Source organism: Pygoscelis adeliae, unplaced genomic scaffold (assembly GCF_000699105.1).
Source record: "Pygoscelis adeliae isolate BGI_AS28 unplaced genomic scaffold, ASM69910v1 Scaffold171, whole genome shotgun sequence".
Classification (NCBI taxonomy): domain Eukaryota; kingdom Metazoa; phylum Chordata; class Aves; order Sphenisciformes; family Spheniscidae; genus Pygoscelis; species Pygoscelis adeliae.
In genome coordinates this window covers 8202551-8203175 of record NW_008824186.1, presented here as the reverse complement: position 1 = coordinate 8203175, position 625 = coordinate 8202551, and positions in this window count along the sequence as shown.

Sequence of the window (625 nt, the reverse complement as noted above, 5' to 3'; positions counted from 1 at the left end):
CACACCCCCTTGATGTTAAGTAATCCTCAGCTACAAAAATTTTTACGAAGACAAAGACAGATTCTTCAAAAGTTCTTGAACATTTACTCAAAACTCCTTCCCCTACCCCTCATCTCACCCCCACGATTCCTATTTTGATGGTATACAGTTGAAACAGTGAACTAGCTTCTGTAATTCTACCAGTGCATCCTTGCAATAAAACCACTGGCAGGGAAAAGAAGTAACAAATCAAAGAGGGAAAACAACTTAGAAAAATATTCTCCATGCTGGAACACATTTTAAGGACATAGGTAATCCATACAGGGAATGGGAAGAACAGCACAAACCACCTTTTGGTAATTGTGAAAGAAACAAAGACAGTGATTAGAAATAAATTTAAAGTGAAAACTACTCAACCAAAAAGCCTGAATTAAGAACATGCTGAGAGCTCAGAGATACACCATGTGTTACTAAGCTTTTTGCATTAGACAATTAAATGAAGCAATTCAGATGAAGTTGCTAAGCCACTATCCATCGTATTTGAGAAGTCATGGCAGTCCGGCAATGTTCCCACTGACTGGAAAAGGGGAAACATAACCCCCATTTTTAAAAAGGGAAAAAAGGAAGACCTGGGAACTACAGGCCA